At 35.8% G+C, this 24,606-nt stretch overlaps 1 non-coding gene and 1 pseudogene across 1 annotated transcript; both read left to right on the forward strand.

Annotated features, from left to right (window-relative positions):
• The window catches only part of LOC109677003 (core histone macro-H2A.2 pseudogene), a 44,883-nt pseudogene extending 35,553 nt beyond the window's left edge, over positions 1 to 9,330 (forward strand).
• LOC141419361 (U2 spliceosomal RNA) lies at positions 6,262 to 6,453 on the forward strand. The gene has a single exon (XR_012444139.1). It is a non-coding gene; the product is annotated as a U2 spliceosomal RNA (small nuclear RNA).
• Positions 9,331 to 24,606: the final 15,276 nt, after the last annotated feature.

Raw genomic sequence — 24,606 nt, forward strand, 5'->3', positions numbered from 1 at the left:
TTGTTTGTTGAGATAAAGTCTAGCTAACTTTTTGCTCAGGCTGGACTTGAACTGTGAGCCTCCTATCTCTGTCTCTTGAGTAGCTGGGATTACAGATGTGTTCTACCACACCCAACAGAAAATTTAAAATTTGTTGCAATGATAACACAAAGGACACAAAAAGCAAATTGGGAATGCATTGTGATTTTTTTCACTGCCTCAAGTGTTATATGAAGAGAAATTATTAATAATTAAAGATGTATATGGAAAATGTTATAGTAAGCTATAAAAATTGAAAAGAAGGTTAAGTAAAGTCAATAGAGAAGAGAAAAAAACCAAAAATGCCCAAATAGCCCAAGAGAAAGCAAAACAAAAAGAAAAAACAAAAAAAAGAGTGGGAAAAAATAGAAAATAGCTACAATGGCAGATTTTAAAATCAACCATATCAATATACACTAAGTGTGAGTGATTTAAGTACAATATTGAAAGAAATAGGTTCAGACTGGATGAAAAATAGCCCAAGATATGTCTCTATGTCTGTATGTAGACATAGATAGATTACAAGCAAAGGGATCATGAAAGATCATGAAACTGCTAACTAGAAGAAAGCGGGAGTAGCTGTATTTTTAACAAACAGGATGAAAAAAATAAAGAAGTTTACCAAGGATCAAGAAGTGGTGAAAGAGGGGACATGTGGCCTCAAGAAGTAGTAGCAATCTAAAATGTCAGGTACCAAATGCACACATCTACAATTGTACTTGTGACTTCAACCCTTTTCTTTAAGCGATTGATAGAACAAGTAGGCAGGAGAATATGGGTAAGGATTTGGTTATCCTGAAAAACACTAGCAAACCCCTTGGCTGAATCGATATCTGTAAAATAGTATAGCCAACCATAGCAAATGTATGGATATAATCACTTCCCTCTAGATGTTAAAAAGATAACAAGAGTAGGGCATCAATAACTCTATGTCCATCAATTCACCAGATTAGATTAAATTAAATAATAATTTGAATTATACAAACTACTGACATTTGCCCCCCAAAATATATAAATAAATAGTTCTATTTCAATTAGAGAAATTGAATTTTTAGCTCAAAACCTCCAAGAGAAAGAAAACTCCAGGCCCAGATACTGTCACTGTCAGATGCTACAAACATTTTTAAGAAGACATAACCCAGCTTTACAAATCCTGCTTCAGCAAAGAGAAAAAAGAGTGCTTTCTAGTTCACATTTTTAGGTCAGAATTGTCTTAATATTAAATTAAAATAGTGATATTAAAATTAAGTCATTCAAATAATGATATCAATATCCAAAAAGAATGCAAATACAAAAAAACCCTCAAAAATATTAGAAAATCCAGCCAAAAATGTATAAAAAGGATTCTACATCACAATCCATGATTTTATTCCAATGATGGAAGTCCAGTTCAACATTCAAGTATCAATCCATGTACTTTCCTATGCTAACAGATTAAAAAGGAAGAGCAAATGATCATCTCAATAGATGCAGAAAAGGGACTGGGCATAATTTAAAATCCAAAGCATCCAAGCAAAAATCAATGGATTTAATAAAGAGGAGGACAAAATACCCACATGGTTTTTGCAATAGATGGAGGAGAATCCTTAAAAAAAAATAGCATCCTTACATGATTAAAAAAAAAATTTGACAAATTTAGAAAGGGACTGAAAGTTCTTTGGGAAGGGCATCTGTGAAAAACCCACAGCTAACAACAACTGAGGTAAAAAAAAATATTTAGGGATATATTTGATCAAGGAAGTGAAAATCTCATACACTGAACGCAACAAAACATTGCTAAAAGAAATTTAAAAGGACAGAAATAAATTAGAAGATACTACATGCACATGGACTGAAATATTTACTATTTGTTTTTCAGTGCTAGAGATGGAACTCCAGATCTTGCACTTGAAAGGAAAGCCCTCTACCACTGAGGAATTTTGTGCTGTTAAGATGGCAGTATAACCCAAAAGGATCTAAGGATTCAATGTGATCCCTATAAAAATTCCCACTGTACTTTGTTTCTGTAGAAATTAATGTGTTGGTTCTAAAATTCATGTGGAAATGCAAGGGACTCCAAATATCCAAAACTACCTTGAAAAAGAAGAATAAAGATTGAGGATTAACATTTCCTTTTTTCAAAATGTATATAAAGCTATAATAGTCAGAACTGTGTGACAGTAACATAAGACTAGACATAAATTAAGAGATCAGAAGTGGATCCGTGCATCTGTAGGTAGCTGATTTTTGATGAGGGTGCCAGGAATATTCAAGGAGGAAAGAGGAGTCTTTTCATCAAATATTGCTGGGACAAGTAGACATCCACATGCAAAAAGGGTGGATTGGGATCCCCATCTCACAAAGTATGCAAAAATTAATTTGAAATGTATTAAATCTAAATATAGGACAAAAAAACTATAAAACTCCTAGAACCAAAAAAGATGTAAACATTTGTAACATTGATTTAGGAAAATATGACACTAAAAGTATACATAACCAAAGGGGAAAAAAAGCAGGATAAGTTGAGCTTCCTAAGTAAAATTTTTGGTGCATCAATAGATGCTATGCAGAAAGTAAATGGAATGGAAAAAATGTTTGCAAATCATGTATCTGATAAAGGTCTTATGACTCAAAATGCAATGATGAATAACCCCCCTTTTTTTCCCTTCTTATTTTGCATTGCTGAGGATCAAACCTGGGACTTGTCACCTGCTAGGCAAAGGCTGTACCACTGGGCTACATCCTATCACTGAGTTACATCCGCAGCCCTACCTAGTTTTTACAATGCAAAAAATGAATGAATAGATATCTTTCTAAAGAAGTTATACCAATAAACATATAGCAAGGTGTTGAATACCATTTATCACTAGAGAAATAAGATCAAATCCATAATGAGATATCATTTCATACCCACTAAGATATCAATAATAATTTTTAAAGGACAATGAGTGATATGAGGAGTGCTTACACATTGCTGGTAAAAAGTAAAATGGTGCAGCCACTATAAGAAACAGTTTGGCAGTCCTTAAAAAGTTAAGGATATGATTACCACATCATCCAGCAGCTCTACTTCTCAGTGTACATCCAAAATAAGTGAAAACTTATGTTCATAAAAAACATAAATATGAATATTAATCTCAGCATTATGTATAGAAGGAAAAAGTGAAAATAATCAATTAATAAATAGATAGGCATAAGGTATAAATACACATACATGCATATATATATCTATATATATTAGTAGAATATTTGTTTCAGCTACAATAAGCAATGAAGTGTTGCTAGAGGTGTGGCTTAAACAGTAGTGCATCCACCTTGCAAGTGCGAAATCCTGAGTATGATCAAAAAAAAAGCAGTGAAGAGCTGATACATGGTACATTGTTACCCCAAATATATTATACAGTGTGGTAAATAAGGATCAGTCTTGGAAACATGCTAAGCAAAAGAAGGCAAACATGCAAAAACAAAACCCTCCACATATTGTATGAGCTATTTACATGTAATGTCCAGGATATGAAAATCCACAAAAAGAAAGATCCATGGTTTCCAGAGAGATAGTAAGGGACAGGGATTATAAAGTATAGGTTTTCATTGAGGATGTAGAAACATTCTGGATTTAGTGATGGTTACACAACACTGTGTAAATACTAAAACCCACTGAGCTTTATACTTTAAAATAGCTAAGATAGTAAAGTTTCTGCTATGTGAATTTTACATGAATAAAGCAAATACAAAACACTTATCTTAGCAAATTAATAGTAGAAAGGCACTTCCTTAATCTGATCAAGGTCATCTAGAAAGAACCATAGCAACATCAATCTTACTGGTGACAGTGAATGTTTCCTTACAACAGAAATATATGTTGGAAGTCTTTTTGCACTAGTTCGAATTGTATATTTCATGTAATTCTTAATCAGTGCAGAGTCAAGAATACTACAGATTCTATATCTAAATGAAAAAAAGTAAGTCTTGCCTATACTTATGTGATTCAATTATCTAGAAAATTCAGAGGACTCTATAGAAAAGCTCCCAGGATTAGTTTACCATACATTTAAGAAATAAGGTTAATATACAAAAATCCATATTATTTTTATATGTTAATGACTAGCAACTGAAGTTTTAAATTAAAATATCATTTATAATATATTAAAAATCGTGTAGCTATTATATAACAATGTATGTGCAAAGTGTATGCATTTATAATTGCAAGGCAGTGATGGTAAAAAACAATTTTGAAAAAGAACAGATCTGGAGGATTTATACTACTTGATTTCAAGGCTTACAGTAAAGGTTCAAAAATCAAGGGAGGTACAATTGATGAAAGCTTTCACACACAGATCAGTGAAATAGAATAGGAAGTCTAGAAATAAACCAACCTATGTCAGGTCAACTGACCTGTGAGAAAAGTAGGAGAACAACTCAGGTGACATGCAATAGTGTTTTCTACATATTGTGTTAAGACAAACAAACGAACAAACAAAAAAACCTTGACACATACGAAATTAAATTCTCATTGAGTCATGGGTATAATTGTAAAACCTTAAATAGTAAGATGCTAGGAGAAGGAAGAAGAAAAAAGTGTTTCAGAAAAAATAAATCTTAGACATACATTATAAGCAAGAGTCATAGAAGGAAAAAATTCTCAACTGGCCATCCACAAAAATTTAATTTTTTTTCTTTGATAAACATTGTTAAAAGAATAAGACAAGCCAGTGTAAAAGAAAATATTTTGAAATCATGTATCAGATAAAGGAATTTACCAGATCAAGAATCTATCTAGACTCTATAAGGAACTCTTCAAACTCAAAAATAAGAAAACAAACAATCCAATTTTTAAAAGTGGGCAAATGAACAGATGTTTTACCTAAGAAGATATGTGTATGGCAGATAAACATACGAAAAGATGTTCTGCATCATAGTCTCAGAGAAACACAAAGTAACCTGCAATGTGACACGATCACACATCTACTGGATTGGCTAAAATCAAAACAAAAACAAAAACTAAAAAATGACACATCCTGGTGCTGATGCAGAGGAATGGAACCGATCACACACTGATGACAGGAGATGACACAGACACTATAGATTATCTGCCTTTAGGCAGGTGGAGCTTTATGGTGAAATATTAATGTAAGTTAAATAAAGTTATGTTCACACACCAAACTCTGTTACTGCAAAATTCTAGCTATTAATTCCATAATAAACACCAGTTAATTTTGTGACCAGCAAAACATGGACCATTTCCAAAAGAGTGGCAGGATGGGGATGAGGATTTGCAGAAAGAGGCAGAGCTCATTATGGAAATGGAGGGAGATGGCAGCTTTTTCACAGATGAAGAGTAGGCAATCTTGTTAACTGTGTTATGATAAGGCTCATCTGTATTTGATGGGTCACAGTAATTTCCTTGGTAATAAGCTCTGGTTTGATTTTGCAACAAATATTTCCATTCCTAGATTGACTTGACTTTCTGTGATGTGAGTATTACTGGTGATCTAGGCTTTCAAAGGCAGCTAGCACTTACACTGCAAATGATTGCATCAAAAAGTCTTCAGTAGGCAGAGAAATTCAATTTGCTCGCCATTTATTCCCAGGATATTTTTCCTAGTGAGGAAAAAAAAATGGCTTCTCCTCACTGGGAAGATTAAGAAAAGAAAGTTTCAGGTTCAGAGGAAAATATAAAATGAGGCCAGTCACAGAATCAGAAACTACATTATTGAAGAGTGATTCTGTAATAGTCATTAAGTCTTTTATTTTCGGATCATGCCTATTGTCAGACATCACTAAAGATTGCAGGGTTGGAAGAAAAGTAAGTAGCAGCACGACTATTACACAGACATGGACTACATACATTCTTTTTTCTTTTTTCTTGGCAGTGATAGAGTTCAAGCCCAGGGTCTTTGACTTACTAGGCAAATGTTTCACCAATGAGTTACATTCCTAGCCATTGGGTAGTTTTGAAACAGTATCTTACTTTGTAGCCCAGGCTGGCTTTAAACTCAAGATCCTCCTGCCTCAGCTTCTTGAGTGATGGTATTACAGGCATGTACCCCCATGCCCAGTTCACTTTTATTTTTTGTCATCAGTATGTAATGTATATCTTCCTAATTGTTTCAATTTTTCTGAATTTGCATCATGCTTACAAGAGATTTTTTCCCTTCTGAGAGAAATTTTCTTATAATAAGTTAACTTTTAAAACTTTATAACTTATAGTCCACTTACTATGAAATGGTATATGTATGTGAATACTTCAAAAATCCACTCATCATCGCTTCTTGGACTTTTGGCTAAGATCAAGTGTAGTATCTGTTCTTATCAGTTTAATATCTGATACATCTTCTATCAGAAGACAATATATTAAACGGCTTTTTGAGACTAGGAGATAGAATAGGAGCTTGCTCCATCCACTCCATGCATCAACCTGGTATTGCAGTTACCTCCAGGAATGGTAAACCAAAAAAAAAAATCCACTCATGTCAATATTGAGTTTTACATGTTGTATAAATTTTATCTATTTTCTAGGAACATACATGAAAGGTTTTGTATGATGATACCATTTAATATTATATTATGAACATTTTCTTATGTCAGTAAAGATTATTCAATAGATTTAATTATGTCTGCTTAATATTCTTTTTGTGTGCCTGTTACTTAATTTTATTTACCAGTTTCTATATTGTTGAGCACATACTATATCTAGTGTTTTATTAGTAAAAAGTGTTTAGATAAATATTGTTAGTAATTAGCTTTTTAAAAATCAGAAATTAGATCATAATATTTTTGCAGATTCCCACATCTGTAATTAAAATTTGAGGCTCTAATAGGTAAGTAAAAATTGATACCATTCACCACCGAGATGCTTTAGATGAAGATATTATAGAATATTTGCCCACAGTAATTAAATTTTTTATAGAAATGTTACCTTAATATTTCAGATTTTGTATGACTTTATATAATACAGAATTTTAATTTTCTTTGTGCTGTTAATGCTATGAATATTATTGATTTATAACTTTATTGATAAATGAAACTGTACAGCATAGGACAAACGTGACCAATTCTTAGCTAAGTATGGTTTTCCAGCACAATTCTCCAGGGTTACACTACATTGTGGATATCACTAGTTGGTCTTTTACGATTGCTGAGTGGTATTCCCTATAGTGGATAAACCAAAGTCTGCTCAAGTATCCATGTATTGAGGATGTCAGGGCCACTTCAATTTTGCTACAATGGACAAGACTTCTGTAGACACTCATGCACAGACCCTTGTGTGAACATAGGTCTTCATTTCTCTTCAATAAACTCCCAGCTTGCATGGCATTTGCATGTTTTCAATCTGTAGGAACCACCAAAGTGTTTTCTAGGGTCAAATTTTACTACATCTCTATCAGCAGTACACGGTAAGTGATAGTTTCTCAGTATCCTTTCCAGTATTTGAAGTTGTTTGATGTATACTTTAGTCACTCTGATAGATTCACAGTGATATTTCCTTGATGGTCCCAATTTGGGACCAGTTCGGGAAGACTTCCCCCACCCTATTTGCTAGCTAATCATCTTGATCTTGAGCTCAATACACAGTTCAGTGAAATGTTTTTCATGTCTCTTGTATTCTGATTAGGTTGTTGGAATTGTTACTGTTTGAGAGTTCTCCACTAAAAACAGGTGCCAGAACTCCACTGGATATGTGATTGGCAAACACTGTCCTGCATAGCCTTCTCTTCATCCCTCCTATTGAGCAGAACAAAAATTTTCAGGACATTTTTGCACTAAGTCGTGACATACTACTCAGGTCTGCGTACATGCTCAGGGTTGCACCCATACTCTGGAAAAACATGGCTTAACTTTAAAACTACACACTTTCAGGACACTAAGGCAGAGTTCACAGACTTCTGACTAAGTGGTAAAAGGTGAGCATGAAACACCCAGCTGCTTGGCAAAAACTGGAATTATTTGGTTCCAGGCATTTAAAAAACTGTTCATAATCTAGGCACTGGTAGCTCATGCCTGTAATCCTAACTACTCAGGAGGTGGAGATTAGGAGACAAATAGTTCATGAGATTCCATCTCAAAAAAACCCATTACAACAAAAGGGCTGACGTAGTGGCTGAAGGTGTAGGCCCTGAGTTCAAGCCCCAGTACTGCAAAACAAACAAACAAAAACTCTGTTCATGCATTAGCTGACCACTGACTTAAGTGAGCACAGATTTCAGTGGCTACGTCCAACAAAAGAAAACACAAAAGAAAAAGACTGTGAAAGTAGCTCAGGAAATTCACCAAATAAAGAGAAACAGCATCAAACACTGAGGTGGGTGAAATATGCCCAGAGATGGCACACTATATTTTTTAAATGCCCACCTTTGCACCTGGCACCCACCACAGGCAGGGCAGCAACAGTATTGTTTTGGAGTGAGAATTCACTACGTAAATAAGCCAAGAGGGAAGCTGAGGCAGGTTGTTGGGCTGTAGTATAAGAAAAAAATGTCAAACTGTAGTGGTCAGCCAGGATGGGTACCATCTTCCTTGTGGCGAGGCTGACGTGTTACCTGAAGAAAGGGTCATTCAAGTAAGTACCAGATCATTGTGGGCTCCATCTACAAGGTGCCAGTCATTGGGTAACTGATGGTGGAAATCTTACAGCTGGTCAGAAATACCTTGTAAGATAAGAAGTCCTAGAGAATCCTGAGGTACTTCCTTGTCAAGTACCAGGAGCTCAACCAGTTACTAAATGGAGTAACCATCACCAGATGAAGTGTCCTACCCAGAATTGCTGAACAAAGAGCAACAGACCAAAGGTAAGTCAGAAACTACCCCTCTCTCCACTCCCAGAAAAAAGACTAAGCAGGCATAAAAAAGAGCACAAGAAATCCAATGCTGCTAAACCACTGACAGCTAAAAAGTCCAACCCAAAGGACTTTTGCAAATTCCATCTCTGAAGATGTGCCAGAGAATGGATTTGCCTTCCAGTCTCCTAAGATCCTTGATTCAGGGCAGAAGCTGTTCCTGGCCCAGAGTGACATCAAGTATTAGCTCCATGAGAGTGGAGGTTATTACCCATCCAACCACAGCTGAAACTGACATCAAGAAAGAAAGAGATCAAGCCTAGGAAAAGGCTGGGGCAAAGAGTTCTTGGAAACAGTGAAGGAGCTTCTCAAGTCCCCAAGTCCTCTGTAAGTGGCCAAAGCTGATGGCAGCCATCCCAGTAGATGTGAAACTAAATTTGCCATACACTGTCACATCCCACCAGTGCAGATGGACAAATGTGAAGAATAGCTTGAAGACACCATAGCCTTTCAGCAGCCGAGGACAAAAAAAAAAAAAAAAGAAACCAAAAAATGAAAGTCTGGCATGTCCCCACCCTCCGCTGGCAGCAGAAACTGCTCTCTGAAACAGAGGCCACCAAGTGACCTCACTGCCATCTCTGCACATTGCAAATTAGAGCACTTCCTCACTGAAGTATGCATCCTTCCTGCTTCTCACAACCACAGCATCCACGCTGACAGGCAGGAGAAGGCCAAGTTCAAGGCCAAGTGATATGTACTTTTGACTTTTGTGGTAGAAAAGAAAAGGGAAGAGGTAGAATGTCATATGGTAGCAAAGGTCTGAGCTGGTCCAGTCCAGGAGGGAGGCCTCTGCATTTTATATTCTCTTTACAAAGGGAGGGTCTGTGTCAGGAAAAGAGACATCTTGCTGGTGCTTTTCTCACCTATTTTAGTGCCCCCTCCTCTTCTGAACCCCGGCGCCTATAATATCTGAAACTATTTTTTTTTCCTCTTTCATTTTGTTTTTTAAAGAAAAATTATAAAAGATCCAGTGTTTTTTGTTTTTGTTTTTTGGCAGTACTGGATATTGAACTTGGGCCTTTGTTCTTGCTGCTATTCTACTGCTTTAGTCAGGCCTCCAGCCCCAGTGTCTTTCTTAAATAAAATAAAAGTAAAGTAAAATAAAATGTCCATTTGCTAAGCAAAATTGAAGACATGAAAAGCGAGAGTATTATGAATAGCTCTGTGATAAATGAGTGGCAGGAGACTCCCCTGTGTGTTGAATTGCACTCTTTGTACATACGCCCACGAGAGGAACAACAGAGTCATAAAGTAGGCCTGTTTTACTTTATGAGGAAACTCCACACCGATTTTCATAGTGGCTGCACTAGTTACATTCCCACCAACAGTGTACCAGGGTTCCTTCCCTCATGCCATCCTCACCAGTAATTATCTGGTTTTTTTGTTTGTTTGTTTTTTTGGTACTGGGGTTTTTTTGGTACTACATCTTGAGCCACTCCATCAGCCCTTTCTCATGAAGGACTTTTTCCAGATAGAGTCTCAAACTATTTCCCTAAGGCGGCTTTGAACCTCGATCCTCTTGATCTCTGCCTTCTGAGTGGCCAGGATTACAGAAGTGAGCCACTCGTGCCCAGCTATTCTTGATGATGGTCATTCTGGTGGTGAAATAGAATCTCAGGGTCTCTTTAGTATGCATGTCCTTTATGGGTAAGGATGTTGAACACGTATTTATTAGTCATTTGTATTTCTTCTTCTGAGAACCATTCCATTCATTGCCCATTTATTAATTGGGTTACTTGTTCTTGTGGTGTTTAATTTTTCAGCTCTTTTTATATGCTGGATATTAATCCATTATCAGATGAATAATGGATAAAGATTTTCTCCCATTCTGTAGTCTGGCTCTTCACTCTGGTAGTTATTTCCTTCCATGTGCAGAAAGAAGCTTTTTAATCCCATTTGTCATTTCTTGCTCTTATTTCCTGGGCAATTGAAGTTCTATTCAGGAAGTAATTGCGTATGTCGTCATCCTCAAGTATTTTCCTATAGAGAAGTTCCATGTCTGACGCTGAGATCTTTGATTCATTTTGAATTAATTTTTGTACAGAGTGAGAGACTGAAATCGAGTTTCATTCTTTTACATGCCAACAACCAGTTCTTCTGGCACCATTTGTGGGGATGTCCTTTCTTCAACATGTTTTTGGCTCCTTTGTGAAATAGCAAATGACTGTAGCTTTTATTTTCCGATCCTCTATTCTGTTCTATTGATCTTTATGTCTGTTTTTTGTTTTCCGTTATCGTGGATGTTTTTGCTACTGTGGTTCTGTAGTATAATTTGAAGTCAGGTATTATGATATTTCCAGCATTGCTCTTTTTGTTCAGAATTGTTTTGGCAATTCAGGGACTTTTATTTCTCCATAAGAATTTCAGAATTGATTTTTCTATTTTTTTTGAAGAAAAGTTCTATCCGTTTTGCTTCATGTATTTGGAATCTTTGTTGTTAGGTGCATATACATTTAACATTGATATTTCTTCTTTATGAATAGAACTTCTTGTATTTTATATAAGCTGATGGCTTTGTTTACTTATTTGTTTTTGTGTATTGGGGTTTGAACTTAGGGCCTTGTGCTTGCTAGGCAGGCGCTCTACCACTTGAGTCGCTCCACCAGCCCTGAATAGACCTTCTCATTACTATGTCTTCCTTGTCACTGGGAATTTTCTTTACTCCAAGATTTACTTTGTCTGTAGTAATATAGTCAATCTAATTTCCAACTGATTGGCATTTGTATAATGTATATTCTTACATTCCTTCACTTTAAAACAATGTGTGTCTTCATATTTAAAGTTAGCATTCTGGGGCTGGGGAAACACTTGCCTAGCATGTGTGACACTCTGAGTTCCATTCATATCACCCTTTTAATTACATAAAACTTGCTTCCTGTAGGAAGTGTACAGTGGGGTTGTTTTGTGAGTCTGTTCTAATCTCTTTTAATGCTTATACTTAACTATTGAAGTGTTTGCATATAGTTATACCACTTTTTTTCTTTTTACTTCCTCTTCTTGTGTTTTCTGCTTCTCCTTTCTAGCCATCTGCAGGATTGTTTAAACATTTATTATATTCATTTTAAATGACATTTTAATTGTTAATATATCTCTTTTTATAACGATTCTAGCCTGTGCTCTGTAGATAGCAATATATGCTGAACTTTTCAAACTCTATTTGTAATTAAAAAAAATTTACCTGTTGAAGTGGAATATAGAAATATTTACTGGTCCTCTAACTTAATTTCTTTTTGGTATATATATATATATATATACCAAATATATATATAGATAGATAAATTTATATAAATTTATATATTTATTTATAAATATATATAGATATATAGATAAATTTTGTGAGTTATATAATCTTATTTAATCTGTTAGGAAATTGGTTTTCATTTTTATCTCATAGTTTGTTTTTTTCCCTGCATTTTTGGTACCTATTTTCCACATTGTCATCTGAACATATTCCATTTCTCACTCTCTGCTTTCCTTTGATGCTGTCATCAAGGCTTCTTTAATATGATCTTTTAGCTCATTTGTTTGTTCTTCAGTCATTAATATTTTACTTATCCCTGTAATATCTTCTTTTGTAAAGTGGTACAAATGTCATGACTAGTAATTCATCAAATTATTTTCTGTATTTTGTTTCTTTTCTATGTTACTAAGGTTTTTTGTTTCTTTTTTACATTTATTTTGCTTGTTTTATTTCCTTGCCCTGCCTTTCTCAGTAATTTCACTTCATGTGAAAATATTGTCTAGCTGCTTCTTTTTAATTCTGGATGTACTTCTTAGACATCCAATAGTTTTTTCTGTGATTTCATGTCCTGCTGGGGTTGTAGCTAGACTGACTGCTGAAGGTCATAAAGTAAGGCCAAGAACCAGACCACAACTTATGTTTTTTATAACATGCAAGCAAGCATGTTATAAAAGAAAGCTCTTTCTTTCTCTTCACTGTAAATTATGGTTTTACTGCCTTTGATTATGGGTTTTCTATTTGTTTCCTTGAATTATTTTTCTTATTTAAATGACATTTTTTTAGCCTGAGAAATACAGTGTCTTGTACATGATAATCAGTGCATAATTTTTGTATGATGTTGACAAAGATGGTGATGACATTTTTTAAGCACACCTGGATCATTCTCACTTTAGGAATCTTAAACTTTATATTGCTTCTGTTCTCATGCAAATGTCATCAACTTCTTCCATGGCTCAGATTTCAATGCAAAACATGTTTCCTCTAAGAAGCTTTTTTTCTCATTCTACTTAACATGACTTTTCTATTACATTATTTTCTTTTATTTTTTTATCACTAAACTGATCTTTTTTCATCTTTTGAATTGATCTATTTTTCATTTTTCATTTACGTTTAAATTCTAATTCCATTAGAATTTAACCAATAGTTCAATACCATTTTAGCTACTGTCAGAGCAGGAACCAGAATCTAAGCTAATCTGATGTAATGTGTATTAATTTTTAAAATGTGTTCACATTTCTTATTATTTCTTGGATTTCAAGAAAATCTAGTGCAAGTATCCCATCAAGTAGACACAATTTGAGAATGTGTGTATTAAAGGAATTTCAGACCTTAGTAATAATTTGGAAATTTATATTATATCCTTTTTTATTTATTTTTCAGGAATGCAGTCAAGGAACATGGAAGGCTTTATGCCATTTATGAAACCAGGTAAGTCAGTGATGCTTACATTTTATCATTTAAAAGCATTCACTTCTTACTGATTCTACTAGTTTTCTTTGTACTGTGAGTGTGAGCTTGTAATTTATTTTGCTTTATGGATTTTGTGTTTCAAACATCTGTCAAAATTATTGTAAGGGAACATATATGGACTTAACACTAATAATTATGAAATGGTATCACCTTGTTAGATTAATCTCTTCTTAGATTTTGTTGTGATTTTAAGTAAACTGATTGAATTGTAACAGGGTATCTGATAATAGGACTTCCTGTATCCAAGTTTAAAATCAAGTGTTAGCACCAGAGAGGCTTTAGAAATCTTCAGTTTATGTATGCAGAGAAAGGTCATCCAGAAAAATTAGGCTTGCCCGAGAGTACACAGCTATCAGAAGCAGAGTTAAAAAGAAAATATATCATTCTCTTTTACTGCCATATCTCCATCTTGTTCCACATTGCCAGAAAAAATGCCCACCTAATGGTTTTGTATATGTATAATCATTTTCTCCAGCTCATGCTCTCTTGGACAGAAAATGATCCTGATGACAAAATCTTAGAGAAAATCTTTTGAAGACACATATTTAAAGGAAACTAATCATCTATTAATTCTTCATTGCTAAAGATTCAACTATAACACAACTTCACAGTTAAAACTTCTTTGGATACCAACTCTGCTAACTTTCAAATCTAATAAATGAGCATCCTAAAGTCCATCGTCTTCTTGTTACACTGTAGTTAGTGATTCAGCCTTACTTTCTGTGATTTTTATTACCAAACCTATAACTTGAAGTGATCATTTTTCATTTTCCCTCTATACTCTCCTGTCAGCTTTTAACCAGTGGGTCAATACCATTACAGTTATTGTCAGAGCAGGAACCAGTAGAACCTAATAGCTCCCTTCCTCCTTCACTCACTTTCTTCCTTTCTCCCTTCTATCTTTTGTTCCATCTATCTAGAATCTAAACCTGTAACTTGAACTATATTAGTTAATTCATATTTTTTTGTAGAAATACTGATCAATTATTATAAAAATTGAATAATATAATCTAATAAATATAATTTAATAACTTCATTATGAGATATATTTCATCATTTATTTTAGACATACAATTTCATTAACTCATCCAAATATTTCCTGGGGCAGTTTTTTTGGCAGTACTGGAATTTGAACTCAGGGCCTCATGCTTGCAAGGCAGGTGCTCTGCCACTGGAGGCACTCCGCCAGCACTCTTAGGATAGTTTTTATTGCGGTATTGGGGCTTGAACTCAGGGCCTTCACCTTAAGACACTCCACCAACCCTATTTTTGTGAACTGTTTTTTTGTGATAGGGTCTCATGAACTATTTGCACATGATAACTTCCAACTGTGATCCTCCTGATCTCTGCCTCCTGAGTAGCTAGGATTATAGGCATGAGCCTATAGTTTTTTAAAAGCAGAATTTTATAATGAAAGAAAGGACAAAGTTAAACACTTGGGCTGGGCATTGTGATGCATGCCTATAATTCCAGGTACTTGAGAGGTGGAGTGGAGGTTCATGGTCTGAAGCGACCCAGACAAAGAGTGAAACACTATCTTAACAAAAACTAGAGGCAAAAAGACTGGAACCATGGCTCAAGTTGTAGAGCACTTGCTGAGCAAGCAGACGCTCCTGAGTTCAATCCACAGTACTTCCAAAGAAAGTTTAAAATGTATTTATTTACATTTAAACTTGTATAAAAGTATACACAATCATAATTACAGTGCACCAGTATTTACAGGTGAACATACCCAAGGAATTATTGACCAGGTTAGGAAGAAGAACATTTAGAGAGGCACGTCAGAATCTTCATTCCATCCTCCCCGCACCCCTGTGTCCCTCTCCTCTTTAAAAAGATAGCCAATATCCCAGCTTCTTTCATCATCTGTAACAGGTTGGGGTCACCAAAGGCAAGAGTCTTCCCAAGACAAGGGTTCTTTACCATCAGTTTGTGATGGTCTGCTATCAGAAGAAGCTTGTGAGAGTGAAAAACAAGTAGGATATGACAGGTAGAGAAAGCACAAAAGACATATTTTCGAGAGGTGTAGCCTCTGCCTGGTCCAATAGGCACTGTGTAGCATGATTACAGAAGGAGTGCATCCATCTAGAAGCCTAGAGGTTATCACTTTCACCATAAGACTTACCAAAAAGCTGCCCCTGGGAGAGGGACATAGCTGCCCAGACATATCCAGGTGAGGCAGGACCTAAGCAATCTTCTGAAGAAGGTGCAAGTTTTTGTGACCAGCAGCCAACACAACATTTGAGAAAAAAGCCAGGGAACATAGCAGCAGGACCACACGCAGAGGCCACACCTTGTACCACACTTTAGTCTGCTCTACTAGTCAGTGTTTCAAAGATTCTGCATGGTTACAATTTCTTGGGAGGTTTACTATAAGAGGTTTTTGGGACAAACCATAGCCCACAGTTCTGCAATTATTCTAGAGACCATGACTGGCATGAGTCATCTCCATGTCCCATCCCTCCATTTTGTATGTCCTTGCTGGGCCACAGCAAGGTTAAATGACCAAGAAGACCTTCGTTCTTGAGACATCTGAGCTCCTGACTAACATGAGCCTGTCCAGCCTTTTTTGGGGGACCTTATCAAATGACAGTTAAACTTGGCTTACTTATATCAACAGATACTCCAATGGGACATCTAGAAATGAAACTACATGAACTCTTCTTTTTCATAAAGATGAGGGTCAATTCCCCTGCTATTGTGGCAAAATGATTTTTAGTCAACTGGTTTATGTGCAGCAACCAAACTTTTGTGTTTATTGCAATTTTCAGCATGTTTGCTTATGGAAATAACCTTTCTCTGGGAACCAGGACATGCACACTGCTGATGTGGCTGTGTTTTGTTTTTGTGCTGGCAACCAAACCAAGGACTTCATGCATGCTAGGCAATGTGCTCTACCACTGAGATATATCCCCAAACTTATTTGTATGATTTTATTACTGAATGTTAACTAAAGTGCATAGTTTGGATTAGGGTTGTGTTGTATATTCTATTGATTTTTGACAAATGCATAATGACAGATTTATCATTATAGAGAATAGAATAGTTGCACTGTCCCACTCCCACCCCCAATTCTCCTCATCTCTCTCTCACACTCCCTGAACCTTGGAAAACCACTGATTTTTTCTATTGTTTAATCATTTTGCCAATTACAGAATGTCTTGTACCTGTACTCGATATTATGCAATATGTAGCCTTCTCGTGTAGGATAATTTCATTGAACAATATACATTTTAGATTGTTCTATGTATTTTTGTGACTTGATACTCATTCCTTGTTATCTCTGAACAGTCTTCCATTGAATGGATAGACCACAGTTTGTTTATGCATTCACTTTTTCAAGGACATCTTAGCTGCTTTCAAGTTTTGACAACTATGGATAAGGAAAGCTATTATAAACATTCTTGTGCATATTTTTGTGTGGGTGTAAATTTTGAACTCAAATGAGTAAATGAGCATACTTGCTGGATTTAATGGTAAAAATGTGTTTAGTTTTGTAAGAAATGGCCAAACTGTTTGCTACCGTGACTGGACCACCATGCCTTTGAATCACAAGGAATGAGAGCTCCCATTAATCTACACCCTGTCCAATATTCAGCATCTCCAGGTTCTGGGTCTGCCACTCAACTGTCTCAGGATGTTTGGTGCTGAGAATTTCTTTACACGCTGTCTTGTGTATCTTCTTTTGTGAGGTGTCTGCTCAAGCCTTTTGCCCACTTTTAATAGGTCATTTGTTTTCCTATTGTTGAATTTGAAGAGCTTTTTCTATATTTTAGATACCAGTTGTTTATCAGATATGTGTTTTATAAAGATTTTGCCCCAATTTGTGGCTTTTCATTTCGTTCTCTTAACTGTGTTTCTTTTTAAAAAATGAGTAGCATAAATTAATTGTACAAAGGGGTTTCAATGTGATATTTACAACATGCATATAATGTCTTAATGGTCATTGACAGGGCACAAGTTTTTAAAATTTTAATGAAATCCATCCTATCAATTTTTTTCATTCATGGGTTATGCTTTTTGTGTGGAATCTAAACCATCAACATCAAATGCACATCACCTCTATTTCTTCCTCTGCTGTCTTCTAAGATTTTATATATTTGAACTACACATTTAGATCTATGATCCATTCTGAGTTAATTGTGGGGAAAGGTGTAAGACCTAGATTTTATTGAAAAGATTATCCTTTCTTCACTGAATTACCTTTGCTCTTTCATTAAAGATGAGCTGACTAAGTTGACTACATTTGTACATTTGTGTGGATCTATCCATTGGCTCTCTGTTCTGTTCCCTAGATCTATTTTTCTGTTTTTCCTCTAAAATCACACTGTCTTAATTGCTGTGACTTTGTAGTAACTCTTCAAATTGAAAATGTCAGTTCACTGACTTAGTTCTTCTCTTTCAATATGATCTTGGTGATTTTGGGTCTTTTTACCTGGTCACATAAACTTGAAAATTAATTTTCAAATATCCATAAGATAACTTGCTAGTATGTGGATTGGTATTATATTTCAACATAGATAAGTTAGGAATAGCATCTTGGCAATGCTGAGTCTTCCTGTTAATGCACATGGACCATTTAGCCATATCTTTTTTTATATTTTTTTCATCAAGTTTATAGTTTTCTAATTTTTTTGTATAGCCTTATACATATTTGTTAGATTTATCCCTGTGCATTTAATTTTTATGCTAATGATGAAGTAGCTTTTCAGTTATAATATTCTATTCTTGATTATAATAGATAATTTAATAAACATTCTTTTATCAGCATGTCAAATATAATATTCTATTTCCTAAGCAATTATTATCACTAACTTTAATTTACATACATCTTAAATCCCCTGTTACTATTATGTTTGTATTAGTAGTTTGTTTTATATATATTGAATACTTAGTATTACCTATTTATTATTACTGTAGCTCTTTTTTTTGTGGTGCTGGGGACCAAATCTACAATCTTCTTATGCAAGACAATTGTTTTACACTGAAGTAATTCCCAGCCCGCTAACACAGCTCTTCATTCCTTCTTACATGGCCATGTTTCTCTGAGCAACTATATTCTGCTCATGGGAAGGACTCGTTTTTAGTATGTCTCTTAATGCAAGTGTGCTGACAGCAATTTCTCTTAAGTTTTTTTGTCGATATTTTTCTATTTGTCCTTCAAAAATGAAGAATGTTTTCAGTGAGTGTAGAAATTTTGTTGGCACCTGCTCTCCATCATTTTAAAGATGGACATTCACTGTTTTTGCTTTCTTATTTCCATTGAGATGTCTACTGTCAGTCTTACTGCTGCTCTGTAATTTGTCCATTCTAGGGATGTGTTTTCTATTTTTTCTTTGACTTTTATTTCCAAGCTTTACTATGGTATGTTTAAGTATGATTGCCTTTTTGTTGAAACTGCTTTGCTTTCATAGTTTTTCTGAGTCTCTGGTTTAATCATTTTAACCAATTTTAGAATGTCTTAGCCATTATGTCTTCAAATAGCGCCTCTGCACTATGGTGTTTATTCTCCCCTTCTGGGATGTTCATTGTGATTGCATTATGCTGATTTTACTTGGACTGTGTGTTTTTTATCCTCTTTACTGCTTTTTGTGTACTTTTTCCCTCTGTGCTTCAATCTGGCCATTTCCTACTGATTTTTTAGTTAACTTGTCTCTCCATCTTTATCCTAGCTGCTGTTTGACCCATATTTTGCACACTTAATTTGTCATTGAGTTTTTCAGTTCTAGATATCCATTTGATCCTCTCATACAAATTTTGATTCTCTGAAGTTCTTCTCCACCTTGTTGTATATGTCTTAATCATATTAATCAGAGTTTCGTTATAGTCTGCATCTGATCCAGTAGTATGTGGATCATTGTGGTTACATTCTCACTGTTTTTATTGGTTCTGGAACTTGGAATACTGTGTAATTTTGAATAATGCCAGATATATGTTTTAAAATGTAAAATTCTCACATCTGTGTTGTCCAGTAGAGCTTTCTATGGTGATGGAACTTCTCTATGTGTGTGTTGTCCTGCGTTTTAGCCAACAGACACATGATGCTTTTGAATCCTGGAAATATCATCCCTGTGACCAACGGAGGGATTTTTAACTTTATTTACTTTTAATACATTTCAATGTAAATAGCCACATGTGGTTTGCAGGTAGCACAGTTTTTGGACAGCACAGTTCTGGATAAAATTTCATGCTTTAGAATCATGTTACAGATGTTCTACTGGATTTCTCTTCTGCTGGAGAGGCTCCTGGCAGATTGCTAGAGTAAGAGCGCCCTTTAAGCATGGAGCTGTGTTCATTTTCTTTGCTCTTTTTCAAGTTCACCTTTTCTCTTAGAATGCATCCTCCGGGATGACAAAATGAAAGCCTAGTGCATTGACTTGTACATCTCAAATTTGGCTGACTCTCAACTGCAATGTTTGCCTCCTCAGAGCAGTGAAAGTAGCTTTTCTTATCTTCCAGTGCTCAGCTTCTTTGCCTCTTGGCCTGGAAGGCTTAGCGATTGGTGATTGCCTTAGGGGAAATGCTTGGAATAATTTTTCTAATGCTTCTCTTTTTCTGTAAGATTTTGACCTCTCGAGTATTGACTGTTTGGTACTTGTGGTCTCAATCTTTATCTCATTAGCCCTGTGAGATGTCTGGAAACTCTTTCCCACCCTTCTGTCCTTAGCAACTGCTCTCTGTTCTTCTCCACATCCTTGTCCCCACAGAGCTAATGAATCATCCATTGTGCTGCCTTAAGACAGACCCTGAGGTAAATATTACAGTACAAGTAATTTATTTGGGGGATACAGAGGACACCAGTAGTGGTCTAGGGAAGTGACACAAAGAAGAGAAAGTAGTTAATAAAAGTTCTATCTTGAAGCCAGTTACCTCAGTAGAAAAATGGAGCTGAAGCCTTCAGGGAAACTAGAATATGATGCAAAACACACACCTCAGATTTATCAGACCCAGTAACTGAAAATTTTGACATATTTTTATACCAAGTCCCAAGGTTGACTTTGGGAGAAAAATGTCAGTCATCTCCCCCATTTTCACCCCATGTATAGCCTGCTACACTTAGAGCAGCCTTCTAAGGTTCTAACTCCCCACCCCATCAACTTATAGAGATGCACAGACAATTAGAAATCTGCTGAGGCTCACCAAAAGGTTGGCAGGTGGAGCACAGCCAACATGGCCTATGTTAAGATTGCCACAAAGACTCTGTTTTCTTTCCAGAAATTTTGGCCCTTCAAATTCTAGCTACCTTAATAGCTTTCAAGAACCCTAAACCCTACAGCTATTTTGGTTCCTCTGAAAGGTAGTGAGACATAGCTGACAGTCAAAAGGTAGGCTGTTATATTTTATACTAAAAGTATTTTGCTGAATGATTTATGTGTCTGGACACTAAAATATCTTTTTATTGATTTGAAATTTAGATAACTATTATCTAATTGGTTCCAGTTAAATTAAGGTATTTTTAGACACCATGACCCACTAGAAACTCATTTCCTTATTTGACAGATATATTGATGTGTGTTCTTTCCAATTAAGTGGGACTTGCACTGTCTTTGTTGTTTTTTTCATATACAATTACAGATGAGAATGAAACAGTAAATCCTTGTCCCAACATCATCCTTCCATACAGTTCATTGTTGGAATTACTTTGAAAACAAAATGGAAAACACAAGAGGAAGACTTCATCCTGGTCTGTAATGTTGATGATTGCAGAATTTTAATGTCCTTGGGCTTGATTCCAGACCACAGCAGTGCCCTGACATTGAAAGATCCTGGCCTCTTACTTGCTGAGAGCTCAGTTTCCCATTTGGGTACCACTGTTGCTGTCGGTTCTCACGGCACTGAAGCATCAGCTGGATCTTGGCTGAGTTCTATCACTGAGTGATAAGTGTCAGTGCACATCTTCACTTGAAGTCCCTGAGAGTCACCACTTAGCTACTTTGCTGCTCCACAGACAGACTGTCAGCACCTGGTATGATCTTGACAACACAGAGCACACCCAGCAGAGTGTATAGAGGCAGAGTGCCACTGCACCACAGACGAGGGGTTGTCATCACAGCAACTTCAGGGGATGTGAATAGAGGAAGGAGGATCTTAGTGGCCCAACTGTCACCAAGCATTATGGACTGCAAATACTAACAATAAAAATGATTCAGCACAGTCCATGTACAAATTGTGCTCTTTATAATTGACATTCATGCAGATGAGATTTTTTTAATATCAAAAATAGCTTTAATTCTCTTCTTCTAGGGGACTATCATACTGACTTCCTGCAGAAACAATTAACTTAGACAAGGAGAAAGTTGGGTGTCAGGAAACCAAAATGGACTGCAACTAGAAGAGTGCCATTGCAAGAGCAACCAAGGTCAGGCTTTGGGGTGACACTGACAATAGGCAAAGGGAGCAGCGCTTGCCAAGTTCCTCAAAACAAGATGGCTGAATTAGCTTCCCCCAGGAAAGAATCCAATTTCAGAGGAGCTTAACTAAGCCCTGCAAGCAGAATGGTGAATGAGCAGCTTTGAGCTGAAGTAGAATATTTAGAGAATTAATGTTGTTTCCAATGAGCAAAACCAAATAGGTCCCAAACTTGTACAGAGTTTCTTTGTCTTCAAAACTTCTCATGCAATGCAGTATATCTGACTCTGCAGACACATCATAGCTGCTGTACAACATATAAGGACAAAAAAGGTGAAGTCTTTTTTTTATCTATTGTACTATGATTCAATCTGATATTATTTATAGTAGAATGAAGTGTAGCCTGACTTTCATATTACAATGTTTGGATTGGATGGGTCAAGTCTGATACTGGCTCTTGACATTAATGTTAAATTGTGAGTAAAATAAAACTATGAAGGATATTTATAATTACAAGCACACACTCCAGGGGGAGTTTGCAATTATGCTTCTCCTGTTCAGTGCTTCTCACATCATCCATGCTTGGCAGGAATAGTAACAACATGACTATTGCTGTGATGGTGCCACCAACATTTGTGCCACCAGCAGGATCCCCTGTAGGAGGAGACATTGTCAAGGATTCTTATAAATATCCATGCAGATGAGACACACAGCAATGCACTCTGTCATCTGATTCTCTGCTCATTAAATTGAAAGGTAGGTAGGTCAGATAGGTTCTGACTTACCTTAATTACTGGTGCTTTTCTATTAATGCCATACTCCTGATAATTTGGCCTCTCCAACAAAGATCCTGGCATGAGAAAACCTATAATTATTGTCAAACCAGGGCATGGGAGCCAGGAGAAAGTAGATTTTTATCCATTCCTGGGTTGTGAATGTGTGACACAGCATGACAAGATCCACGACAAAGTCCAGACTTAACCTTGGAGGTTCATATTTTGTTCTAGGAGTATGTACTTTTACCTAACATCAAATTATGTATGTATATGTTGTTGAGATTAAGCAAAAGATTTGTGATTATGGCAACTTTTTTCATTTCCTGTCCACCTATAAATTTTGCACCATAAAATTTGAAAATGAGAGTTCTGTTCAGTCCATACGCTTAAGACCATTCAGAAACTACCCCCAAAACAAAAAATGCTTTGACATTATAGATTCAGTCTCCTTGTGTCACCTAATCTGTGTCACTTCAGAGTGATGGAACAATGGAGGAAACATTTCAACACAGAGCAGCCAGGGCTTTACTGAGCAGCAGTGCATCTATATACTCTGTTGAAGGGTTTAATAGGCATAGAACTGTGATCCCCGAGTGAGGAGAAGCAGAAGAGATGAACCCTATGATGACTGAGTCTCCTGCCCAAAGGTCATTTCCAGACCTTGGCCAAGGAAAGGGGAACCACAAGCGAGAATAGCATCCTTATGGAGTTGAGCAGTAGGAATGGGAGATGAGAAATGCTGAGGTTAATGAACTCAAGGTTGAGTTTCAGAGTCTAGGCAGAGAAGCAGATTTTCAGAAATATGGCTAGGGTATATTTGAACATCAGTCTGCACCTGCATGGGATAACCCTCCATAGAGGCAGTAAAGAAAAACTTGAAAAAAATGATAAATTATTAGGGAATTTTAAGTTAAAAAATACACAGAGGACCCAGAATCATTTGAATTCACAATATGCAGAGAGGAGAAAACTCCTTGAATACATAAGTTGTTTAGTAGATGCAGAAAGATAACATCTTAGTAATAAGGTTAAACTAGACCTAAAGGAAAATCCACCCAGTGCCATAATGGGATCATTTGTCAAAGTCAAATGAATCCAGCTTAGCCACTAAATCCAGCCAGAACAAAGTCATACCAACCTTTATAGGAATGCAACAAAGCTGTAACTAAAAAATGGGAAATTTGTCTGGGGTGTAGCTCAATGGTAGAGTGCCTACTTTGCTCTGTGTGCACAGAGCCCTGGATTCAATTTCTGCACGAAAAAATTAAAACATGTAAAATTCACATGTGACATTTTATTGTATACAAATTATACCTCAATAAAAGTTGTCTTCAAATAAAGAGGAATTTCATTTCAACAAATTTTTAAACTTGGTAAAATTTAAGAAGCTAAGAGAGTATAGCTCAGTGGTGGAGTGTGTGTTTAGTATACACAGGCTCTGGATTTAATGCCCAGTCAGCACCATCACCACAAAGCAACAAAACAAAAAAGAAAGAAAAAAACAAAACAAAACTTTAGCACTCTAATAAAGGGTCTACTTTGGATCATATAGAATTACAGTTAATAATGAAGCATTAGACACACCTCCTTTCAATCAGTCACTAATACTGCTGTCAGTATTTGTAGTTAACAGAATACCAGAGTTCCAAATTAGGAAAATAAGATAATAGAAATAAATCAAAGATAATGAGAAATAAGATAAAGAATTAAAACTCTTACATAGCTATTGTCTAGTCTCATAGTAATAATGGCAAGGCTGAGGTCCAAACTCAGGGGATCTAGCTCCTGAGTATTTGAATTCCCTAATTAGAATTTTAATTTTCAAGAAAAGCTACAGTTTATGCTAATCAAAAACCCCACCAGGCATTGTGTTAAAGAGTGCCTTTTTATCACTGAAGAACACATCATTAAGCATATGAATACCTGGGGAAAAGAT

Source organism: Castor canadensis, chromosome 19 (assembly GCF_047511655.1).
Source record: "Castor canadensis chromosome 19, mCasCan1.hap1v2, whole genome shotgun sequence".
In the NCBI taxonomy this organism is placed as follows: domain Eukaryota; kingdom Metazoa; phylum Chordata; class Mammalia; order Rodentia; family Castoridae; genus Castor; species Castor canadensis.